Source organism: Eleutherodactylus coqui, chromosome 3 (assembly GCF_035609145.1).
Source record: "Eleutherodactylus coqui strain aEleCoq1 chromosome 3, aEleCoq1.hap1, whole genome shotgun sequence".
Lineage (NCBI taxonomy): Eukaryota > Metazoa > Chordata > Amphibia > Anura > Eleutherodactylidae > Eleutherodactylus > Eleutherodactylus coqui.
Window position 1 is genome coordinate 19,753,618 of NC_089839.1, and position 6,000 is coordinate 19,759,617.

A 6,000-nucleotide genomic window follows, 5' to 3' on the forward strand; every position below is an offset into this window, starting at 1 on the left:
GCATACGCAGACCCCCTAGTAACATTTTTGTAGCAGCAGTATTGGCAGACCCTGTAAAATTTCTGTAGTAGCAGTATAGGCAGACCCCAGTAACATTTTTGTAGTAACAGTATAGACAGACCGCATTAACATTTATGTAGCAGCAGTATAGGCAGACCCCAATAACATTTCTGTAGCAGCAGTATAGGCAGACCCCTGTAACATTTGTGAAGCAGCAGTGTAGGCAGACTCCTGTAACATTAATGTAGCAGCATTATAGGCAGACCCCAGTATCATTCTTGTAGCGGCAGTATAGGCAGATCCCTGTAATGATTGCAGCATCGCCGCTCACCATCTGGGTAGACTCCTCAAAGTTTCTGAGGACCTGGCAGATGTCTGCCATCCAGGCCCACTCCTCGGTAAAGAATTGGGGAGGCTGACTACCACTACGCCGCCCATGTTGGAGTTGGTATTCCACTATTGTTCTACGCTACTCATACAGCCTGGTCCACATGTGGAGCGTAGAATTCCACCGTGTGGGCACGTCGCACAGCAGTCGGTGCTCTGGCAGATTAAACCGATGTTGCAGGGTCCGCAGGGTGGCAGCGTTCGTGGTGGACTTGCGGAAATGTGCGCAGACACGGCGCACCTTACCGAGCAGGTCAGATAAGTGCGGGTAGTTTTTCAGAAACCGCTGAACCACCAGATTGAAGACGTGGGCCATGGCACGTGTGTGAGGCTGCCGAGCTGCAGAGCCGCCACCAGGTTACGGCCGTTGTCACACACGACCATGCCTGGTTGGAGGCTCAGCAGCGAAAGCCAGAGGTCAGTCTGCTCTATCAGACCCTGCAACAGCTTGGGGGCCTTGTGCCTTTTGTCACCTAAGCACCGCTGTGCTGCCACGCCACACCAACTGCTGGCGACGTGCTGCTCACGTTTTTTAATTGAGAGGTAGAGTTTGCGTAGGAGGAGGAGGGGAGGGTTTAGACCGCCGCAGATACCAGAACCGAGGAAGGACCCATTATTCTGGGTGTGGGTAGGATGTGAGCGGTCCCAGGCTCTGACTCGGTCCCAGCCTCCACCAAATTCACCCAATATGCCATCAGGGAGATATAGTGGCCCTGCCCGCCAGTACTTGTCCACGTGTCCGTGGTTAAGTGGACCTTCCCAGTAACCGCGTTGGTGAGGGCACGATTGATGTTGCAGGAGACGTGCTGGTGTAGGGCTGGGATGGCACACTGGGAAAAATAGTGGTGACTGGGGACCGAGTAGCGTAGGACCGCCGTCGTCATCATGTTTTTGAAAGCCTCCGTTTCCACAAGCCTATACGGCAGCATCTCTAGGCTGATCAATTTGGCAATGTGCACGTTTAAAGCTTGAGCGTGCGAGTGCGTGGTGGCGTATTTGCGCTAGCGACAGCTGGACGCTGCGCTGAGAGACATTGCTGGATTGGGTCGAGGACAGCGGAGGTGAGGGTGTGGGTGCAGGCCAGGAGGCGCTCGTGCCTGTGTCCTGAGAGGAGGTTGGATCTGAGTGTCAGGTTGAGGCACAGGGGGAGAGGCAGTGGTGTGACTAGGAGGCAGTGAACGGCCTTCGTCCCATCTTGTTGGGTGCTTGGCCATCATATGCCTGCGCATGCTGGTGGTGGTGAGGCTGGTGGTGGTGGCTCCCCGGCTGATCTTGGCACGACAAAGGTTGCACATCACTGTTCGTCGGTCGTCCGCGTTCTCACTGAAAGACATCCACACCTTTGAACACCTAGGCCTCTGCACGGTGGCTTGGCGCGAGGGGGTGCTTTGGGAAACAGGTGGGGGAATCTTCGCTCTGGCCCTGCCTCTACCCCTGGCCACCCCACTGCCTCTTCCAACCTGTCCTGCTGCTGCACTTGCCTCCCCCTCTGAAGACCTCTCCTCAGTTGGCTTAGCAAACCAGGTGGGGTTAGTCACCTCATTGTCCAGCGGCTCTTCCTCCGAATCCTCTGTGCGCTCCTCCCTCGGACATACTTCCTTTACTACTACCTCACTGATAGACAACTGTGTCTCATCATCATCGTCCTCTTCACCCACTGAAAGCTCTTGAGACAGTTGCCGTAAGTCCCCAGCCTCATCACCCGGACCCTGGGAACTTTCCAAAGGTTGGGCATCGGTCACGATAAACTCCTCAGGTGAGAGAGGAACCATTTTTTCCCAATCAAGGCAGGGGCCCGAGAACAGTTCCTGGGAGTCTACCTGCTCATCACAATGTGTCATTTTCATGGATTGAGGAGGCTGGGAGGAAAGAGGAGCAGCAGCGAGAGTATTCAGAGTTGCAGCAGTGGACGGCGTAGATGACTGGGTGGTCGATACATTGCTGGATGCATTTTCTGCCATCCACGACAGGACCTGCTCACACTGCTCTGTTTGTAATAAAGTTCTACCATGTGGATCCAAAAATTGTGATATGAAGCTGGGGACCCCAGAAACTTTCCACTCTCCTACTCCGGCAGCAGCCGGCTGCGATTCACCTGGACCAGGAACTCGGCCTGTGCCCACACCCTCACTTGGACCTCCGCGTCCTTGCCCGCATCCACGTCCACGTCTTCTAGCCCTACCCCTACCCCTCAGCATGGTGGATTGCGAATAGAGCAGACACAGAGCGGTGTAAATAAATATTGAATTATTTGCGTACACTTTCACGTTGACAGCGGTATTGTAATGCTAACTCCAGGCAGAAACAAAAAATACGGAAGGCTGCAAACAGGCCTAGTTGTGCAATACTGATCCACTGCAATTCCCACTAGACACCCAGTAAATTTCAGACGGTCAGCTGTAGCCCAACGATGGAGTTTTTTTTTTTCCTTTTTAAAAAAGAATACAGGCTATATAGCGTGTATATGACTTTCCCTCTATCAGTGACTGTGGCCGTACGCTGGGCGTGAAGTTCACGGCAGACACAGAGCGGTGTAAATAATTATGGAATTATTGGCGGACAGCTGGAGGCTGACAGCGGTAATGTAATGCAAACTGCAGTCAGAAAAAAATTATTCGGAAGCCTGCAAACAGGCCTAGCTGTGCAATATGAAGTACTACAACTCCCAGCAGCCACGCAGTAAAATGCACACGGTCACAGGTAGCCCTAATAAGGACCGTTGGGGTTCTTGTAGACAGGATTCTACACTACCACCTTCCCTGTCTCACCAGCACTGTCCCTATACTCTATATAATTGATTGCAGACTGAGAACGCTATAGCTGTAATAGCCTGCACAGCCTGAGATGAAAAAAAAATTTTTGATGCAAAACTGCTCTCAGCAGCCACAACAGTTATGCACAGGGTCAGATGTGGCCCTAAGAAGGACCGTTGGGGTTCTTGTAGACTGGATCCTACACTAACACTTTCCCTATCTCGTCAGCGGCACTATCCCTGATCTCTGCCAGCATGCGTCTGAGGCAAGCCGTGGGCGGGATCGCTTTAAGTACTCGGCGGTCACTTGATCTCATCAGCCACTCACTGCAGGGGGTGGGATAGGGCTGGAATGTCACAGGAGGAAGTTGTAATGCCTTCCTTGCATTTCTATTGGCCAGAAAATGTCGCTAAACATGCAAGGAATGAAATGGAATTGACTCGAGTACCGCGTGGTGCTCGTCTCGAGTAACGAGCATCTCGAACACCCTAATGCTCAAATGAGCATCAAGCTTGGACGAGTGTGCTCGCTCATCTCTAGTTCTAAACACTACCAGAGGGAAATTCTGAAAAAACTGGAAGACACAAATGTCTATGAGAAATTAAGTGGTAACTCCACATCAAGATTTCCGACTTGTCTCAGAATTATGCTAAATGAGGCACTAGTAGAAGGTATCACAGATCGAGGTCTATTTAAATTCTTGGATGTTTTGCACCCATTAGTCCCTGTGCAATGCCCCAGAAGGGCGACCTTGGGCACCTGGCTAACGTGAAGAGCTGGGAGGGTTAAGCGCTGATGTGTCATAGTGGCACTTGCCATGCTCTGGCCCCGTAGGGATGACACACAACCAGGGCCAGTGTAGATTGCTGGCCAAGCTTTGACACTCCTTTGGCTGGGAGTGCCAATAAAGGGGATGAGGTGGGTTGTGGTGGATATCACTCGTGATGCCACCATTCCCACACACCGTTAATCAATGCGGCGAAGTAAATAACACGGAAACTTGTGTGCAGTGCATCGGGTCCTTAGGAACGGTTAAGGCCTGGTATAACTTTTACTTGATATAAACTTGAATAACAGGCAATGCAGATACAATTCACTTTTAGAAGAAATACAGGCTAAAGCTCAGAGGTATGGAGGATACACAGGATCAATATGGCCCTATAGTCCATGTTATCTATATGTCACCAATCCTAGATTGGGAGTACTCCAGAAGAGGAAAGGGGGTAGGGGTCACTCCGCATACACTCTGGTAAGAAACACTTACTTAAGAAGGCTCAGCCAATAAAGTACCTCTGTGTGGTGATCCTAACTGATGGACAGCTGCACAAGAAAACGCCTGTGGTGTGAATGGGTACCTGGTTTAGAAACTGGGAGTTGCTCTCTCTCCATATTGGTGGGACTCACTCCTCTCACATTCACTCTTCAGACACTACGGGAAGTCGCTCTTCCTCTTCCATCTTCACCTACATGGAAGCTAAAGTTGCTTCCATGCGCCTCTGTGTTAGCACACTCTCCTCCTGAAGATGGGCTTGGACTCTCACAGATTGAAGACCTTTTCCCGCTCTAAGGCTCTCACATTTATACCTTTACTTTTACCACATGACATAAGAGAATAGATGCATTCAGCAGACAGAGCTGACAGACAGTGATTTAATGAATGTTAACCCTTCAGACGCTGCAGCTGTGCAACACACATACAGAAAATTACATGACAGCTTTTCACAGTGCATCCACATGAGACAATACATGTATGATATTTATGGAGGGGACCAGGATGATGGTCTGGGTCACTACACCTGCATTATATATATTGTCGAAGATTCATTAGGATCTTAATAACCCCCCTGGGAGACCTATAGAATTGGGATGTGGTTCACTCTTTTTTGGTAATATCTCTATGTTTCTTGACAGAATACTTAGGAGATTTGCAAATGAGTCTCTCTCATATATACAGGATACCAGCAACTTTTTATGTAAAATTAAGAATGTGAAGCTTACTGGTCTCTTTTGATGTGGTCTCTCTATACACATTGATTAAACATGAGAGAGGTATGGATGCAGTAAGACGATATGTGGAAGACTTTGATCTTCCTCATTCCTGTGCACACTTTGTCCTGTCACTGGAATATATCCTCATCAACAACTGTTTTGTTTTGGGGAGTACTTACTTACGGCAGCGACAGGGCACAGCCATGGGGTCGAATGTGGCTGTGACATACGTGTATATATATGAGGACATGTGAAGGTGATTTTTTTTATGTTTCCGCATATTGGAGTAGGATCAGGACTTGGTGAGGATTTATTGATGACATTTTTTTTTTCTGGAAGGGACTAGAGAATGATTTTTTTGGCCCTCCAGACCACATTACATGCAGTGTAGTCAGAAATACAGTTTACTGTGCCATACTCGACTATTCAAAGACATGCGGGGAAGGCATTAGCACTTCCTGCTGTGACGTGCCAGCCATATCCCACCTCACAGTAGTGAGTGGCTGGCGAGATCAGGTGGCGGCCGAGTACTTAAACTGGTCCCTCCAGCGGCTCGCTTTAGACACATGCTGGCAGAGGTTAGGACTGGGGGGACTTAACACTAACTTTAGCTCCCCAATAAACAAAGAATACGAACAACATCTGCTGGCTTATTGTGGGTAGGCCACAGCCTTTATTTAACCATGTAAACTTTATTTAAAACATTAATAACTTTCTCTTTACCTTCCATGCCAAATTAAATGTCCACTTTTTAACTGAAACTTATTCTTGTATACTGCGGCATAAGAAGGCCCTTAACGGCCTGTAAAGCCCTACCCTTCCTTGCTGGCATGGAAGTCCTAAATACCGCCACGAAGGATGCAGCATATCT